The 19,544-nt window shown below is 35.8% G+C and overlaps 1 pseudogene; it reads right to left on the bottom strand.

Annotated features, from left to right (window-relative positions):
- Window positions 1-1,265: 1,265 nt before the first annotated feature.
- LOC109373416 (nucleosome assembly protein 1-like 1 pseudogene) lies at window positions 1,266-6,159 on the bottom strand (annotated as a pseudogene).
- Between the last annotated feature and the right edge of the window lie 13,385 nt (window positions 6,160-19,544).

Raw genomic sequence — 19,544 nt, 5'->3', positions numbered from 1 at the left:
AGATGAAAACAACCTGAATTTTTCGCCAACAATTCATGGCTCTTGCATCATGACAATGCACCAGCTCCCAGGGCAATGTCTGTGGGGGAGTTTTTAGCCAGTGAACAAATAATTATATTGGAACACTCTCCCTGTTTACCTGATCTGGCCCCCAATGACTTCTTTTTTTACCCAAAGATAAAGGAAATATTGAAAGGAAGAAGTGTTGATGATATTCAGGATATCAAGGGTAATATGATAACAGCTCTGATGGCCATTCCAGAAAGAGTTCCAAAATTGCATTGAAGGGTGGACTAGGTGCTAGCATCAGTGCATAGCTTCCCAAGGGGAGCACTTCGAAGGTGACTTTAGTGATATTCAGCAATGAGATATGTAGCACTTTTTTTAGGATGAGTTTGTGAATTTGTCTGACCTCGTATGACTCTTCTAGATGGTGAATTCTTTTCAGAGTAGTTAATGCAAATGTTTAATTTTTGTAACCTCTGTATACCTCATGAGGTGTGCATATAGTAAGACTATACAAGATTCTATTATTTTATTTATTTATTTATTTTTGGCAAAATGAGTATTTTAATAGTGTGACTTTAGTGAGAGGTGGCTATTTTCTCAGACAGTTCCTTAAACTTAAATCAGACACTAATCTGAAATAAACATATCTAACCCTTCTCACCATTATAACTAACATTTCATTTTGCATTTGCAAAGCTGGTTGGGTTATCTGAATAAAGACAATTATGAGGTCTCAAAAATAAGTATGCATTGGCTCAGGAAAGAGTGGAAGATGTTTAGAATATTTAGTTTTCAATGTGGGTAGCTAGTATTTTTCAGAGTTTTACAGATGCCAAAGAATAAACGGTATGAGGCTTCAGCTGGCCTCATTCTATCTTGTGATATCTTATTTATAATTTATACCCTGCCTACTTCCAGAATATGAATTTTGAATTTTCTTAAAATAAAACATATCTAATGGAACTGTACTCAAACTGAAACATAAAATCACAAATCATTAAACTTGGGAAAATAGTTTTTCCAATAAGTTAAGTTTAAATTTCTTGAACCAATAAAAATGAAAATGTGATGGTTTATAAAGTTCCATCTTTTCAAAGAAAGTATGTAGTTATTAATTAATGTATGAATATTTGGCCCTAAATTATTATTTTTTCTTTATAGTTGACAATTTTATTTTAGGTTGCAAAAACAAGAACAAACAAACAAATAATAAAATACTTGAAATAAGCTTGTCAAATGATGAAAATTCATCCTTTTTAGGGAAGTAGAAGGTAGACCATCGTGCTTGACTTATGCTTGCACTCTGCTGGGTTTTGACCCTTCTTTTAGTCATAGGCTGGATCATTTTCCTCATCTTCTTCTTCCCCTTCCTCTTCTGCTTCTTCACCATCATCATCATCATCATCATCATCATCATCATCATCATCATCATCATCATCAATAGCTTCTCCAGAAAAGTAACACTGATCTTGGGATTATATGCTCACATAAAAAGGGACCAATTTCAAAGTCTGTAGCAAGGATAGCTTTAGCATCATCATCATCCAGATCTCTGCTCTCAGGAACTTCAGGAAGGGCTAAAACAATTAAAAAAGAGTCACTGGAAACTGTTTAGGTCACAGTATGAACTGTCCCACATCTCTTGTGTTTCTGCTTCTTTTTAATAGTTTTCAGAGTGACATTCTTCCCCTTTTTTTCCAATCTATCTGGCACCATGTACAAGCCATAATTTCTGGTCCATCAAAAAACAAAGGATCAGAATCATCTGGTTCTAACCTCATCCTATATGTTTGTCAACACTTCACTTGCGAAGTATTCATTGGGTTCAAAGTGAAATTCTAAGACAAAACTCATAAGCTGACTGACCAGCATCTGAGAACTTTACTTTAATACCTTTCAAGTGTTTCAAAAGAGGTTCATCATATTATTGAGCAAGTCAACATTGTTGAAAACAGCCAACCAAAGTTCAGGATTTCCCTTGGGGTCTTCTTTTCTTCATCTTTTTTCTTGTCCTCAATCTTGGCCTTTTCTTTCAGCTCCTCTGAAATTTCATCTTCCTCATCTGGTTTCCATTGATGTTCCTCTTCTGTAGGTTTGTAAATTCCATTAATGATCTCAAATCGCTTGTTAAATAAAGGCTGATAAGGAACAACATACTTTCTTCAAGGTCATGAAATTTCCTTATAGAACTTGGCTTCTATCTGTGCACATTTCACTTGAAGGTTTTTCAGAGCATTCACTCATCTTTTATTATAACTACTCTAGGCAAGCTTTTAATGTATCCTCTTGGTCTGTCTACCAGACTATCAAGTCTTTCTTGGAGGACTGCAAGAATCTGAAGATTTTGCATCATGTGAACAGTCAGTTGACACGATTGATTTTTGTTTCTTCTCCAGTTTCTTCTTCCTCGACTTCTTCAACATCATCCAAATTTTGATCAAGTTCAGACTGTTCTTTGTTGTCAATGTTGTAGGAATGCCAAATATTGGTTGCTAGCACAGGGAGCCGGGCGGCCGGAACTGTGCAGGCAGTGACTCGGGGAATGGGAGGAGCAGGAAGGCCCTAAATTCTTAAAAGATATTCATCACAAGACCACTTAGAAAGAAAGACTGGAGTAATACAGAAGATGTTTTCTTACCTTCTAATTCCACAATTTAACATTCCATGACAATAATAGTGGGCAGAAGAGTACCAAAATTACAAACCTTATTAGTATTTCTTTGATATTTATTTTCAATTCTTTAAAATGAATCATATTCTAAGGTTTATATTCTCTCTTGCTTGTTTTTCTGGGGGGCACAGTTATCTTTACATTACAGAATAAAAGAAATGTATAAATTAGCCAACAGAGACAATAATCCTGTATTAATCATTTTCCTAAGCTGAGAACCAGGTCATAACATTACAGCAACATAATTTAAACAGTGAAATATTACCACAAATATCCATAGTAGGTGTTCCTATCTATCTGTCATCTATCTACCTATCTATCTATCTCACACAATGCATTTATTGAATGAATAAATTAAAAGCAAATTATGATAGAGTCACTACATAAGATTAAATGTTAGTAATTTAAGTAGGAATGTCTCTTTAAACTTGATATACATACATTGGTTTTTGGTCATAGATGCTTTGGGGTGCTCAGCCCACATTCTTTCCCCTGGGCAGTATACTGCACTCATGCCACAGGGGCTGTAAGTATTCTTCGATGAGCTTCTATCTCCAGAGAAATGCCCTTGGCTTGGACATGCTTGGAGGTCACAACACTCCTACTCTCACAAGACCAATGTCGTCAGGCAGGGCAACTCTCCTGGGTAAACTACAGACTATACTCCAGGACTTCCGCTCTTCCTAGTGAATCAGGCCAAGTCCAGACTTTCCGAGAGACCACATCCTTCCTCAGCCTCTTCCATCCCTTGTCCTGTGGAACCCCTCAAGGTGTTTTTCCTTCTGAGTGCATCTTCAATAAACTACCACACATGAGCCCCCATCTCAGGCTCTGCCTCTAGAGAACCTGTTCTAGGGCCATTTGGGATAATATGCTATGTTACGTGTTTTTAAGTTGAGATTCCTACTTAAAGCACAAAGTTTCAGTGCCAGTGCTGCAGTCACCATACTTTTGCAGCACAGGTGGACTGAAAGCAGGCAAATTCCACCAGGCTTGACATCAGATATGGACTACCTGCTGTGTAAAGCTTTCTTCTTACTAAGAATCAAAGGTGCTCATGTGAGTAGTCATCAAAATAATATCTATTTATCACTCTTTTCTGATTGAGCATTTCTTTTCTAATGAAATGCAGGTTGGGTTTTCAATTACAAAACATTAAAAATACTGTACAATTTATGAATAAATGACATATTTTTGCTGAACTCTTAACTAGCACTCACTAAAACTCAGATGCACAGCAAATTAGGAACTATTTAATTGCAAATATCTTTTTATCCAGATTTGGTAAAATACTCTAGCCATGGATATTTAAGCTTAGTCTTAGCCCAGGTAGTCATCATTTTTCTCTCTGTAACACTAATGCTTCTAGGGGAAATATATATACAAAAGATATATTTTTTTCAAATCCCTATTCAAATATTCTAAAATTCTGATTCTTTTTTGTCCTAATAAGTCTGTTGACTTTTTCACTTTTGCACATTGCTTTGCTGCACCCTCTCCCTTGTTCGCACAATCTGGTATCTGCATGCTGTTCTTACTTCACTGCAAGACTTTGTTGGCTCCTCTGTGCAGAACTAACCTTTGTCTGAGCCCTCCCTGCTCCCTTCTAGGGCTGTGTGTAGTATTTGCTTCTCAAAACTGTACACTAGCTGGCCACCTGCTTGAAGTATCCTTGTTTCTTAATGGACTCCACCTTCGAAATATAGTCACTATGTCAGTAACTTCACTGATCCTCTCTAGTCTTCATTAACCACCCCATTTGGTTTGACTGAGAGCCTCAAGGCCAGTATTAACCACCCTACCCATGATAACTCTTCACGTTCTCTGTCCCTTTGGTCTCAGTGATCCCCTTCTGTAGGCAAGGTCTGTTCATTCTGCCTTCTCAAGAGGACTTTTGGAAGAGGTTCAACAGGAAAGCAGAAGCAGTGGTGCGCAGCACGTGAGGGCAATGCTGGTTCTCTGTGTCACCAGTTTTTTAAAAAAAAAAATCTTGGGGAGACTTTGTACCTGGCAGCCATGAGCTCTTTCTCCACAGTTTTTTTCTTATCTCTCTTCCTCATCACTGTACAGAAAAGACAGAAAAAGTAAAATCAAGTTTCATATTTGCACTTCTGATCAGTTACTACAAAATTCCTTTGAAATATGTATTTAGTTAGCAATTATGGCAGTAGTAATAATGATAATGATACTAATAATATTAGAACTAGGCACTAGGCTAATCATAAGGTTACAAGGATATATATATATATATATATATATATATATATATATTCTATATGTATTCCTACGCTCTAAGAGTTCAACTTAAATGAGAACGTTTATATTAAATATTTCTAAAATAATGATGAATATTTTATTGGAATAAGAAGTGCTACATAGAAGAGGATGTTTTAATACTGACAGAGGATCTGGGGATAGCTTCACGGAAAAAGTGACATGAATTGGATCTTCAAGGACAAGAACATTTTTAATCATATATGAGAATGGGGATAGGAAATTCAAAGTAGGGGTTGATATGTTCAAAGGCATTGAAGAAAAAGGAAACATAAATTGGATAAAACTGGGGGACTGGACTGGACTGAGACACAGAAAAACAAAACTGGAAAAGCAGGTTAACTTGTAATTATATGACTCACTAATGGCTTCGGACTTATTCTTGTAGATGAGTGGTAGGCAACTTTTGTGCAAATGGGAAAAGTCAGAAAACATCAAACTATTTACAGACCACATTTTTTTCCCCAATTCAAACTGAAAATAACTTTGAGTCTGATGGGGGTGCTGTGTGTGTGTGTGTGTGTGTGTGTGTGTGTGTGTGTGTATAAATACATATTTTTTACAAGATATGTTCCATATTCTGTTGAATATAAGAATATCAATAAGATAATGTGTATTCTATTTTAATCACTAAAATGTTAATATATGGGCACAATTGTGAAATAACAATATAAAACAGCTTTCCAATGTTTGATACTTTACATTTGTACAATGCTTTAAAGGACACAAAATGTATTCATATGCATTGCTTCACCTTATTTTTAAAACCACTCCAACACAGGTATTGCCATTATCTCTATCCAACAGAAAAAATGGGGGTCAGAGAAGTGAAATATTTTATCCAAAGTCATACAGTGATTTAACTGCAGAATGTACACATGTTAACAGTACAAAGCATTGGGAAATGTGTAAAATGGAGACCATTGCTCTCAACAATTGGAGCTCCTTTTCCTATGGTTTAGAGAGACCAGTAACCTCAAAGCCAATACAAGTCACACTCTAACAATGTCACATCTTCGATGGACATCTGGGAGCAGCATCATTGTCCCTAGCTCCTGGAATGAGAGTGCTCCTGGTCCTCTGTGCCATACTGCACTAAACTGGGTGGATTCCGGCACTGCTATCTCTAGTTGTTTTAAAGTGCAGTATGCTCTTCCCATGATGCAATTCCTCCACCATTCCCCACTTTCCACCACTGCAGCCATGATCACCAGGCCAGATGCTCTCGCCTTGGCATATGATTATTTTTAAGGCTTCCTTTTGAGTGTAAGGCATTTGCTGTGAAAACTCCCTATTCTCCTGCCTTGGACCAGCTATTAAGAGAGGCAGGATGGAGGCAGACTGCAACAGAAGGCTGCCTGCATTCTTAGAGGCAATGGAGGGACATTCTAAGTCCTACATATCTGTTATAAGGAGATAACTCTGGTGGCTGCTATCTTTTCTGCCTCAGTACCTCACTCACTAAAACTAAAAACCCCATGGGTTAAATTTCTTGATTTCAGGCACAAATATGTCCTGACATACTTGAAGTTACTACCTCTTAAAAAAAATTCTCCTTTAAATATGTAAATGTGACTAGAGGGACAAATTCTCCTGGGGGATCCTATCTCCTTCTTTCTCTTCTCTCAGTGGGCATATTGTGGTGGCTATAGTAGCTCAAAGAAAGTCAAGCCCATTTCAATCAAACAATAAAGATTTGCAGTGAGTTTAATGCCATTTAAATGAATGAATAAAAGAGATTTATTAACTTATATGGCTGAAACGTGAATTGTTTGTGAATGAAACCCATAGAGAAAAATGGGAATAGGAACCAGAGTGTAAAGAGTCTTGTGAAGAAAAATGTTGACAGCAACTAAATGAAACTGTTTCAGAATTGATATTAACTGGGTGATTTGAGTATTAATTAGGCAATTTCGGTATTAATTAGATAATTTGTTTCTGCTGCAAAATCCTATGAGCTAGAAATAAACCTATGAGGGTTGGTGTGTGTGTGTGTGTGTGTGTGTGTGTGTGTGTGTGTGTGTGTGTGTGATACTGGGAATGGTATCAAATTGAAATCCCAGAAAACTGAATTCTCAAGTTACCTGGAGAACAGGTTCTGTGGTTTTAGCAGAAGCTTTAGCAGTGACATCAGTGAATTATATTCAGGATGACCTAATGCAGACATCTCAAGGCTGGAATGTCCTGTTCTGTTTCTCACTGAAAGGGGAGTCGGTCGCTATTGCTTCACAGAAAGCCTGCTTAAAAAACCCCTAGTTACAGGGATTTATCATTTCAATGAATTACTAAAATTTGGGAAGTTCACTGGAATTAGAGTCAGTCACATTTACAAAAGCCAAGGATCCTCAGAAGTGTATTTTAGCACCATTTGTTCCATTTGGTTGACACTGGCTGACAGAATAAGTTGTATTTTCCAGAACAGAGATTTAGGAATCCTGGCCTTTCTCTCTTAGAAACCGAACTGAACACTGTAGCATCTGCTATACACTATTAAGTGCTTTTAGCTCAGTTTACTCATTCTTTAGGAAAAAAAATATTTTTATTAAAATTTTTACTAGTTAATCCAATACCTACCTGCTCATCGAGGATATTTATTTTATGAGAGCAAGGAAGATGTCTATATTGTTGCATCCCTAATGTTTAAAACACCGCCTTGCACATAGCTGACTATCAATAAATATTAGTTGAATGCATAAATGATGCAAGCAGTACAGTTACAAGTACCTAGTGGTATAGCCCTATATATAGTTATATTATTGTGACTGAAAAAGATTTAATGTGAAAGATTATCAATTAATGTGGGCAAGGCAAAAAATAAAACAACCAAAAAAAAAAAACCCTCCTCTCGGCTAATCAACGCCTTCAGTCCCTGCAGTGCCATCCGGGAGGCTGTAGTTAGGTTTGGATGATTAAAGGTTGACTGTTTGCTGCTTGCCAGCAGATGGCCTAATTATTCCATCGTTCACCACAAACTGAAACTATTCGGTATAAAGAGAGGCAGTTGATGAGGACTAACTCCTCCTGATTTTTTTTTTTTAAACAGAGATAATATTTTAGTATATTTCCCCTTAATTTTTCGCTGGATTAAACAATTGATTAGAGATACTGATTTTAATATAGCTTAGTCAAATCAATAAGGAAAGTGCATACTGTTTTTTATATATGCCAAATCACCTACGAAGATCTATAGAGTTGACATACTAATATCATTGCCTCAGGGATAAATTGATTCATCAGCATCCATGAATAAATGAGGCTGTTTATTTTCCTCTAGACAGTCCTTACAAGTCATCTAAATTGTTATTCTATCGGTCTTTAGACTTTACCAACTTTCCTGAAATTCAGTGTAAAAGAACTATTGATGTTCAGACTCAGTTTACCTGTAATAAATTTTCTTAGAGTTCTGAAGTTATTTACAGATTATATAATTTGTCTATAAGAAAAAAGAGCTCTTTCACTTATAAAATATATTTAACTTGTTCTCTATGAGTATGAAAAATATTATGTATGAAGAAAAAGTGAAAGAGCAAAAGATAGACGGGGAATTATCACTAAAATATATGTCATCTCGTTTTAGTTTTTGTTTCTTTTCAATCTAATTGTGGAGGGCGCATATCAGTGGCCCATGAGGGGTTGAACCGGCAACCTTGATGTTATGAACGCTGTGCTCTAACAAACTGAGCTAACCAGCAGCCCCATGTTAACTTGTTTTATATTTTACTTTATTAAGTCTACCAATATAAAAACATATCATTTCATTACTTACTTTCTTTTAAGTATCATCTATCTCTTCAGGACTTTAAGTATTCAATTACTCTCTCCTACTTGGATTTAAGCTCTGTGAGGATAGGGGCTTTATCTCTCTTGTTTATTACTGTTTGTATAATGACCACCTTACAACAGTGCCTGGCATATGGAAATAATTCATTTAATACTTAAAGATTGAATACATTGGATTCTGAGCACATTTTCCAGGCTAAATCAATAGGAAAGAACAATGAAATACGGCAGAGTGACGGAGATCCTCAATCTTGGGCCATTTAGAAATTTAAAATAATCTGGAAAATTATTTTTAAGCCACTTGCCCCATGTATACCTGCTTGCATCTTACAGCATGACGCTTACCCCATTTGAGATATGAGGTGTTAGATATGTTACCCAAGAAGAAAAAAAGAGATTATTCTTGCAGAACACCAATTATCTGTCCCTAATCCTAAAATGTCATTGAAAAAAATAAATAAATAAAAGGGAAGAGAAAGGAATTCCACAAATAGCATTATCAGTGCTGTCCCAGTGCATTTGAAATCAGAAACTGGGGTCATGGTGTTTGTTTTATTATTTACTTTTTAGTATATTCTTTATTATATACTTTTATTTGTCTTTTATAGCCATACTAAAAATTATGTAACAAAAATATTTTTAAAAGAAAATCAAAAGATGATGAGATGATTTAATCATTTTTATTCTTGAGAACTCATGTTGTTTCAATTGGCTTCACCAGGATTTTGAAGGATGAAAACCAGGCCCTTCTATACCCATCATGACATCTGCCTGATTAGCCTTCTAAATGTATTTGATATTATATGGATATCACCTTAGTAATTAGAAAAGAAAGTCATTTTGGTTTCTCAGTGGAACTGTTATTGCTTTCTTTTTTTGACAGTTTACAGTATCATTTAATTTTTTGCTAAGTAAATCATTGTAAAATTATTTCTTGTTAAACATGAATGTGGTTTTTAAGATTTATGGTTGTGTCATTTTTTAATCCATGTTTTTCAAATAAAAACTCTCTCATGGGAAGAGTATGTCATCACTAAATATATACCAAAACTGATATCATTGGTATAAATGTATATGTTAATTAATAATCAGAATGTTTTAAAATAAGCTTATAAATCCCAGTAGGGACGCAGCTGATGGTCTAGCAATGAACATCTCCACTCCAGTCTCCAGTCACCAAGTTGTGGGCAGTTACTATTCTACAACCCCTGAGAGCAGATCAATAGGGGCAGTATAATACCCTAGTTGTAGCAGGTGACGATTGTATTTAGAAAGTCACCAAAACATGGCCTCAGATTTTTTTCAAAAAGGTAAACATAGTGTAATAAATCTCAATTTTAAGAAGCGACGCATAGAGAATGGAAGGTAGAATGTACAAGAGCAGAATGAGTCAAAGGTGGGGATTCGGAAATAAGGCAAATGTTTATTTTTCATAACTGAGTTCTTGGTTTATTTGGAATTTCTAAGGATTATTTACGGGGGGGGGTTAACCTCTTTTCCTAGAATTATTCCTAAGAGTTTAAGCCATGATTTGGGGGGCCTGTGGTTTCACTGTGAGAAGGAAGAAGGAAGAGGCAGAGAACAATATTGGAACAAGAACAAAACCTTTCAGATGGAAGAAAGAACAAGCAGTGTATGGATGCTTGATCAGGTTAATTTGATATGTGAAGGTAACTAATTCAAACAACTTAGTACTGAAGGAAATTCCTAAGTCGATAAATTGATCTAATAATTTTTAAATCCCTACTTTATTCTCTACAGATATAAAAGAAGACAGTAGCCAAACCATAAACCGCCTTTCTCGTAGCTCTCCTGCAGCCACAAATGCCTGCCTTCCATCTTCAGGCCTCTATTGGGCGGCACCAGAGGTCTGTGGAGGAAAACACAAATTTCGTCTTAAGACCAACATATATTTCTATTATATTCTAAAATGTTAATTACTTTAAATCTAAGGGAGAGAATATAAAAAGTGTTTTAAACAATATTTTCTAATGATATCAGCACTTGGAGAGCATTAATTATCTACAGTCTATGATAAATGAACATGAGTAAGTACTTCAAACCAGATGCTTCTTGCCACAGCCACTGTCTATTCCTTCTGTGTGATGTATACACTAGTACTTATCATAAAGTATAAAGCAGTTTAAGTAGTCATGTAATTCTCAAATTTGTCTTAATGTAGAAATTATAAAATACACAGTAAATAAACATAGTTCCATCAACCATTAAGTATTTGTTGGAAATTACTTTGGCTAGCACTGGGAGGGAACTCTGGAAACAAAACAAAATAAGGTTTGATCTTTATCCTTGGGTATCTTAAGCCTCTTGGGGATAAAGGTGTGTTACAGACAGATGCATGCACATACACACACATGCAAATGGAAGACTGTGTATGATTTAACGCTGTAGGAGTTCAAAGAAGTGAATGGTTGAGCCTATACAAAAAAGAAATAGCACTTAAATACAAAAATAATATATACACATACGAGGTCTGACAATTAAGTTCGCGAACGTGTTGTACCAATGTTGCTAACCTTTTTTTTTATATCACAGGGATTATTTATTAATTGGACAAACAGTTAACCAAGTTTACTATTTGGAAGTGCTGAAAAGCCTGCATGAAAAAGTTAGACGACCTGAAGTTTTCATCAACAATTCATGGCCCTTGCATTACGACAATGCACCAGCTCACATGGTACTGTCTGTGAGGGAGTTTTTAGCCAGTAAACAAATAAGTGTATTGGAACACCCTGCCTACTCACCTGATCTGGCCCCCATGACTTCTTTCTTTACCTGAAGATAAAGGCAACATTGAAAGGAAGACATTTTGATGACATTCAGGACATCAAGGGTAATACGACGACAGCTCTGATGGCCATTCCAGAAAGAGTTCCAAAATTGCTTTGAAGGGTGGAGTAGGTGCTGGCATCGGTGTATAGCTTCCCAAGGGGAGTGCTTCAAAGGTGACTGTAGTGATATTCAGCAATGAGGTATGTAGCACTTTTTCCAGGATGAGTTTGTGAATGTAATTTCAGACCTCGTACATAAATGTGTAAATTTTAATTTTTACTTTCTTTCCTTTTGCTGCTGCCCTACCATTCTGAAGCTAAGAGCAACAGACATGAGGGAGAGAAAAGAGACTTCCCTGAACTACAAAACAAAAATATAAAATAGAGAATACCCACTGCTTAGACATTTTGATGTCTGAATACTTAGTCACCTATGTGTATAACTAAATACATTACATTATTGCATTATATAAATACAAATGGATGCATCCATACTTATGTGTACCACACACACTCACACATGCACACATGCAATATATGGTATAAATATTCTGGCACTCAAATTAAACAAACTAGTATATATTCCATTTGATGTTTATACTTATTACATTTGCAAATATTCTATATAATTTCTAAATCATACATATAAAGTTGTATAGAATTTATTTTATTAAATTATAAATTTATTAAATTATGTACAATTTTTACATACATTACATATATGCTTATACTACCTAAAGCAACATATGGAGCATTTGTCTATCAAAAATAAAATGCCATTCTTCACTCAAAGGGAGTTAGCAAGATTTGGTATTTTGTAAGATACCTAACACACCTACACAAACACATTCTGAAAAGTTTTGTTTTGCTTATTAAACCTCAGCCATTTACCCTGGTCTGTCACATTCTCTAGGCCTCCACAAAGGCACTAAGTGCTTTCCAGAACATAGATTTAAATGAGGCCCCTGCCCAGTGGGCTTACAACCTAATTAGACAGAGACAGTTGACCAACATATGCCCACAGACTACAGTTGGCCACTTATTTATTCTCTAATTAACATAAAGCAGCAGGACAGCCACTCCGCCTGTGCTCAGCGAGCAGTAGCGCGCGTCTGTGTGTGCTGTAGAGCGCTGCGGGAAACGGGACTGCTGCTTTCTGCGGGGGTTTTCGGCATGCATTCTCTTGCTTCTTGCTTGTCTCCATAATTAATATTCCTGTGCATATCTTGCTGTGACTATCTGTGTCCAAGCAAACAGACCCTCATGGCTCAGCGGAGCCATTTAGTTCAGCCGTCTTGATGATGCATACAATACAGGTCACTAGATGGTTGATTTGACTGTTGCCCATGCAACTCTATTGACAAGACAGGTCAGAGTAAGCTGACATGGTTTCTCCTGCTTGAATTTAGTCTTTTCAGCCACATAAGGAACGTTTGAATCTGATAACATTAGTTTGTCAAAGTCCAGGAGTTTCTTTCTGCTCTTTCTCTGCCCTTCCCAAATCCTACTGCAAGCTCTTAGATTTTTGAAATTTTTCCCTCTCGAGGCCAGTTCCACATGATTCTAAAAAAGTACTTAAAGTGACATAAAACACATACAGTTCTACACTTAGGAAAAAAAATAACTCTGTGAGAATATTATGATGAGAGAAAGATAAGCACCAGGACCAACCAGATAAAGTTTAAGAAAAAGTGGGGACCTAAAATGCATGTTCAAGGGCTGATAAATATTTGCTAGACAAAAATCTTTCATGAAGGTGGTAGATGACTGTGATATTTATTAATTGTTTATACTGAAAGAAGAATGCAAGCAAAAAAATAATATATTTTTTTCTAACTCTAAGGATATATTTCCACCATCGATGGTGGAAATAGGTAAAGCTAATTTTGTATTTTTAGGTTACACACAAAATATATTGCCAGTTACTACCCTTCTAATGTTCTTTTTAAAATTATATTTAATGCTGTTGATCTAATACTAATGTGATTTATTTCTTTTAAGAATAAAAACCTTCACAGTTTTATAGCCATGAGTTTTTCACTGTGTGGTTTTCAGTTAGCTATTGGAAAAGCTGATAATTTTCTTTTTTTGCTGGGGAGTAGTGTTTTTCTTTTCCCTATTCTGTATTATTTCTAAAACAAATAATGTAGATATTGGAGAATATAATTTTCTATATTATTTCTTCCTTAATTCTAATATTTTTAACTCACACACAATTACCATTGGATACTTACTCAATATTATTACATTATTTTAAATTTTTTTTCAAATGAACTTGAAAATAATACAGTAGATATTTGAACTAGTGGAAATTTAATACTTACATATAGATAACTTCTTATATTTTCCTTATAAATTGTAAACCTGTGGATTTACTGCTATGTTGTTGAAGTAAAGAAATAGAGGCAATCCCATTTAAAGTATGTGTAAAGAAACTTTCAGACATAATGACATTAAAATAGGGTCTTCACGAATCAGTTAAGGGCAGAAGTCTTGAGTCAAAATGTAGAAAAAAAATCTACATAACTCTCTATACAACTGTTATAACTGCTTCTGGTAGCCCCAGAAACAGTATTATTATCTCTCCATAAATTGAGTTGGTATAATCAGGCTAGTCATATTTTAGAATCTAGGTATTGTTTTGATAAATGTCCTTGATGTCACACATCTGGGGCTTTAGAAATAAATGGCCACTATAATCTTTTTGAATCAGATTATTGCTTCAGTTCTTTTTTTTTATCCACATGTGAATACACTCACAATAGTGAAAATAAAGTCCAAATTGAAATGAATAAAGTTAATGAAGTTTTACTTATTTCTATTTAAAACTATATCAAGAATTTGAAACCATGTGATTTTTTTGGTATTTGTTTTTATTCTTTTTCTTCCCCTCTTCTCCCATCTTCCATTTTTATCATGAAAATTTCATGCAGAAAAACAGGAAATTCCACCCAAGTTGGTGTAACCTCAGGGCCTCCTCCAAGCATGCTGGAGAATCACCTCTGAGAATAGAATTCATTTTGGATTCTTGTGTTACCTGCCTGTGGTACTTGGGCACATATTTTCTGACTGACTGAGTTATTTTAACTTCAGTATGATGTAAATGTCCTTTATTGCAGTTTCTGATTTCCTATTTTAAAAATCAAGACTAAATTGAAATAGTTCAAGGTAAAGTGCCTTCTCTCATATAATGACATATTTAAAAATTTCAAAGTAAAATTAACAAAGCTAGGAAGCACAATTTAAGAAGGAACTGTAATATCATGATTCTCAAAATTCAAGTTCTAAAATATTTTCATTTATTCAAATACATTTCCTTAAGAAATACAGTTATTTGCATATAATTGCAACTTATCAGCAAATCAGCACAATAAAAATGCATTAGTTGTGTCAGAACAACAGATTTAGTTGTTCTGATGGTCCTTAATAGGTAAAACTAGCATTTCTGGACTCCTGCCAGTGGACCATCTGTCTGGGCTGTCCATGGAGAGTCAGAACAACTGAACTTTTGGCACACTAAATTACACTGAGCGACTACCAACCTTGTTTTAGGTTACCACAGAAGACAGCTTTACCAAAAGATTGGATAATTGATTTAATGCTGAGAATTTTGGGAACCTGGAGATATTCATGGGGGCCTCTCAAAAAGTCATAGTGAGTTGAACCCATACAAATGAAAATGAATTAAATGAAGGTCCTCTTATAGGTGCTTTGCCAGGCATTTTAAGGGATACAATGATAACATAGTCCTTGCTCTCTGTTGCATACAAAATAATCCATGAAATAAAATTTGCATTATACATATTTCTAAAGAAAGGCAGTCAGGAATGTTTTTATAAAATAGTTTTGTTGTTTGAATATTGGGAGAGAAAAAAACTACTTCCATGTGGAGATCAGGGAAGGTAAGTATGAAAGACACATCATTTATACTAAATCTCAAACATGGACATGCTTTTGAGCAATGACATTGGAGTTGAAAGTTGTACCAGACAGAGACAGGTTGACTAACAATATTGGAGTGATTTAGGGAATTGGAGAAGACTGAGATTAATTGGAGAGTCAGGTTGGAGTGAAATCAAATTGAGTTTTTAGCATCATATTTAGAAATCTAGATTTATGTCATAGAAAGTCAGTGAAAAATTTTGATCAACAGAGTCATAACAATGTGGTAGGATATAACACACAGGAGAAAGTGTAGTTAGAAAAATCTGAGGAAACGCCTACAATAATAGGACTTAGAAGAAGTAGTGCATTCACTAGGGCAAATGGAGAGGGAAAGAAAAAGGACTGAATCAAGAGATGATGCTAAGATAGAAGTGAAATAACTTGTTTAGGTTTAGGTGAAAGGAAAAAAGGAAGAAATCAAAATAATTCTAATGTTTTGAGAAGGAGTGACCGTGGAGTCTTATGCAATTAAATGAGATACAGAATTTAGCAGATGGCACAGGTTTGGAATCATTAAGGCCATGGAAGTGCCTGGAAGAACGAATAGAAATTTGAAAATTTGAAAAGTGCCACTACTAAAGAGACAAAGGAAAGACAGAGAAGAGTCAAGGAAAGAGAAAAATGAAAGGAAAATATAGGGGAATCAGTTGAGCACAGTGAAATGAAAAGTAGTCATAAGAAAGTGGTCATCAAAGTCAATTGCTTAAGAGATATTAAGGAGATGGAGACATTAAATAATGTCATTGAAATGAGAATACAGAAGGTCATCGGGGAACTTCAAGGGAATAATTGTAGTTGAGTAGGTGAGTGTGAAAGTCACACTATATTCATTTACTTCTAAGAGTGGTGGGACGTCTGCTATTGAAAGAGATTGAGGTAACAGAAACAAATTAGGTAGCTAGCTAGATAGATATAGACTGAGAGATATGCAGGCAGACACACACTCAGATATGTAATGACGATTTAAGGAAATGATTGAAAGGAACTTTTGTTTGTGGAAATGGTAGTCAGTGAAGGCAGAATGAAGACTAGCATTCTAGCAAATACAGTCATATACTGAATAACAATGTTTGAGTTAACTGATGGACTGCATATAAGATGGTGGTTCCATTATATAATGGAGCTGAATTCCCTGTAAGAAATGGAAGGATATATAGTTCAGCAGGTTTGTTTGTTTTTTCTCTCTCATGGGATCAATACATGTAGGACTTGGCAATAGACTCCATCTCACTAACAGAACTTCAATTTTGAATGCACAGGTTACATCCCAATCAGTCAGCTACTAACCTGTTTGAACTCAGAGGAGCCTGTCTTGCAGCACTACATACCCACAGGCCGCTACAGCCCTCCCAGATCTAGCTTGATGGTCTGCAGAGTGCATTCCAGTTAAATTCTTTGTTAAGGACCTAAGATGGTGCACAAGGACATGGGTCCACAGGAACTACCTTAACAAGCGCTAAATACCATTGCCACTTTAGTAAAAGCTTTCTGTTGTAGTGTAAAGTCAACCTGTCCCTATACTTTAGAAATATTTTTAGGTTGCAATGATGCAAAGCATAGATAAGTTTTATTTCTTTCATCAATTCAATGCCAGTGAGAGAGAGAGAAGAGAGCTCTTTGTGCCAGATAAGGTCAGTGACCAAAAACAAATCTCCAAAGTCAAAACAAACATATTTAGTCCTCAGTTCTATACCCTCTCCATGTTAACACCCTCTTTTTAGAATGAATACCACAAAGTTCCTTAATCTGACCACTGCTCCAACATGCAATAGTCTAAACCACATTGTTATGACAATCTCCTATGTTCCTTTATCTCTCCATCTTGATTTCTTCCTACTGATGCTCAGGCCTCCTTTCACTCCCTCTTGACAATCGCTTTTATGGTTATCTACACCTTACCCAGCCAATTTCTCCTCAATATTTCTAATAAATCCAGCCCACATCCCTGTTCATGGAGCAGCATTGACAGCTTTGATGTTCTATTTCTGACCCTGTAAGGGAAGGGTTGTGGAACAGTGTTTATAAAGTCTGCAGTAGTGGACAGTAATGTCCTAGGCCTTTACATTCACTCATCAACTCACTCACTGACTCACCCAGGGCAACTTCTAGTCCTGCAAGCTCCATTCATGGTAAGTGTCCTATACAGGTGTACCATTTTTTATCTTTTACATTGTATTTTTACTGTACCTTTTCTATATTTAGGTACAAAAAATACTTACCATTGTGTTACAATTGCCTACAGCATCTAATACAACAACATTCTGTAACCTCAGAGCAATAGGCTGTACCATAGAGCCTAGGTGTGTAGTAGGATGTACCATCTAGGTCAGTGTAACCACACCCTATGATGTTCACACAATGACAAGAGTGCCTGACAACACATGCATGTCTCAGAACGTATCCCCATCATTAATCAGCATATGATTGTAATGTAAAATAAAGGGGTGTTTACAAAGGTTTATGTAGGGCTAAGGAAACTAACAGAGGATGTTGACCTTCTTGCGACCTCTAGGTTTGAAGAGGAAAGGGAAGGAAATAGAGGACCCCAGTGAGCACTGGAGTTACGTAGGGATGAGCCACTCCAAGAAACAGCCCACAGCAGAACAGGGAAGTAGTAAAAAAGCGACACTTCTCTCCCTGAAGCCTTGTATCTCCCCTGCTTTCCTTCCCTTAGCATAACAAAATAGAAACTTGGTCAGCATGGAGCCCTGTCTCTTGGAGCATAAATCGAGTCAAGATGAGTACAGAATGGACAGTGGAAGAGCAATAGGATAACCAGTGCAAGCGCATTCCACCCCAGGGAAGAAGCCCCAGGAGTAAGAAAAGAAATGGGCGCATATGAAGCAGATGATAAACGGAACAAAGTTTAGAATAAGATGAAGGCAGACATGGAAACATTTAAGTTAAAAAGGACAAAAGAGGAAAAGATGAGATGCAAAGCAACTTTGAAATGGCAAAGTAAACAGAGGGGGTCATTTTAGAGGCCTTAGTCTGGAATGATTATACAGATATTGCCTTTGCTAAATCAAACATATAAGAAATGTAAGCAGTTACAAAATCACAAATGTTATCAGAATTTAACCTTGATTATTTTTGTAATCTTTAATGAATTAATACTTTAAAACTATTATCAAACGAAGAGTTTACTAAATATATTTTCTATTTAAAAAGTATCTGTAAAGTAAGTTTATTTAATGACACAATATACATATATGTGCACATGTCTATTACCTATAATCACTATTGTATAGCAATATATGTATTATAATTACCATAACATTTTCGATATATAGTGATTAAAATGATCAAGTTTTTTTATTGTTAATATGTTTTATGGAGTAGTCTAGAAAGAAAAGTTTTCACAATAGTTGCTTTTTAAAAATTCAAAACAATCTGTTCCCTTCTTAATCTTTGCACAGGCATGAGTTTGTTTTGAGCTCATGTTTATTTATTAGTGTATACACAGCCTTATGTTGCACTGTGTTCAGGAATCTTAAGACTATCACTGGGAAGGGGGTGGGAACAGTTTTCTGTAACTGTGATGTAACCCTTGTCTTTATGGTTTGAGATGCTTTTTCAGCTCGTCATCACATCCATGTTACAAGCAGTGAGATGGAAAAAGGGAGCAGAAGTATGTCTCACCACTTTGAAAGAGGTTTCCTGAAAACCCACATAGCACATTAACATACTGTGATAATTGTCACACCTCCTTACTGGTCGGCACTGATATTTTCATGGTAAAAATTGACAGAACCTGATAATTAAATCTATTTTCTTAGAGGTGCTACCACCAGTGTCAGAAGGGTAAAATTAAACCAAAGTTTGAAACAGGGCATCATGTTAAGAGACTCAAGTTAGACTAAGTATTCCATTGTGAGTCTTTTCTATAAAAGCTTCCTGTGGCTTCCTATGTGTCCTCATCTATAACTTTGTCATGTGGGCCTGCGTAATTGTTTTAGGGGATGGGAAATATATGTAACCTTTCAGCTGAGTGGCAATATTCTAGCAGGAAATCAGTGTTCTCATTATTTGAAAGATAGGAAAAGCATAGATTTGGTAGGCATCTATGATTTCTA

This window comes from Hipposideros armiger, unplaced genomic scaffold (genome assembly GCF_001890085.2).
Source record: "Hipposideros armiger isolate ML-2016 unplaced genomic scaffold, ASM189008v1 scaffold_722, whole genome shotgun sequence".
In the NCBI taxonomy this organism is placed as follows: Eukaryota; Metazoa; Chordata; class Mammalia; order Chiroptera; family Hipposideridae; genus Hipposideros; species Hipposideros armiger.
This window is presented reverse-complemented; position numbering and strand designations above follow the sequence as displayed.